The sequence below is a fragment of the Canis aureus genome, chromosome 19 (assembly GCF_053574225.1).
Source record: "Canis aureus isolate CA01 chromosome 19, VMU_Caureus_v.1.0, whole genome shotgun sequence".
NCBI lineage: Eukaryota > Metazoa > Chordata > Mammalia > Carnivora > Canidae > Canis > Canis aureus.
The window spans coordinates 10,397,882-10,398,979 of record NC_135629.1 but is presented as its reverse complement, the minus strand read 5'-3'; positions in this window follow the sequence as shown (position 1 = coordinate 10,398,979).

Here is a 1,098-nt window from a genome sequence, read left to right as displayed (position 1 = left end):
GCGAGACCCAGCTACCTGCACCCGCTCCTCGAGCTCGCCCGAAGTTGGCTCCCTGGGGAAGCTGCGCCGCCGCGGACAGCTCCAAAGCCTCGCGCGGTCCCGGCCCGGGTTGGGATGGCGGCCGGCGGCGCCCGGGCTGACCCTATGGGGGGGAGGCCTCGGCTGCAATCCCTCGCCCGCTGCTAACCCGGCCCCTGGATGGGGACAGGAGGCGAGCGGGGAGCGCGGCCGGCGGCGGCGGGATGCGGCGCGGTCTGCTGGGGCGCGCTTCTCTGCAGCCCGGGGCCGGGCCTGCACCGCCCCACGGGGCCACTGGGAGGCGCCGAGGGCCCGCCCCGCGACCCCCAGACCCGGGCCAGCCTGGACGTTCGCCCCAGAGCCTAACCAGCAGCCTTATTTCACTCACGGCGGCTTGAAGCTGCGAGAGGGAAGGAGCTCGTAAATAACCCGCTTGGTTTCTTCCTTTCTTGGTTTAGAAGCTCCACTCTCGGGCAAGTGGGAGGCTTGAATAGCGGTGTTTTCCCCCCTGAGAAGAGGGTGATGAAGTTGCAAAAGCATTTAACTGACGTTTCCCAACTATCAGGTCAATTTCAGAGTCTATTCTTCCCTCCCAGGAGCTTGATAAACTGGATTTAGCAGTGAATTCAAGTAAATGCGCTTGCTTTGGAGTACTTTTGTGCCTATTCCCATTCCGGAGGGATGAGAAATGCCTTCTGTTCTAACCAGCACTGGCAGAGGCCTATTCTTTAGGTAGTTTTAGGGAAAGATCTCAAGAAAAGACAAGAAAGAACAAAAAAAATCCGTCTTCATTTTAAAGTGATTCTGTTCGTCTGTGGCCAGAAGCCATTTCTGCCTCTTTGCGTGCTTGGAAATTAAAATCCTACATGATGCCAAAGGAAGATGAAATGTTAAAGACAGCTGCTTCTGACTCCTAACTCCTTTTCTATCCTAAAATCAGGGCTATTTATTTTTTATTTTTTAGTGATTCACAGAGGCCAAGAATTAAACCAGAAAAAAAAAAAAAGTGAGGATTAAAAAATGAACAAGGCTGTTTAAAATTTAAATGCATTCTTCCTCCTGACATTTCCTTTCTCCCTT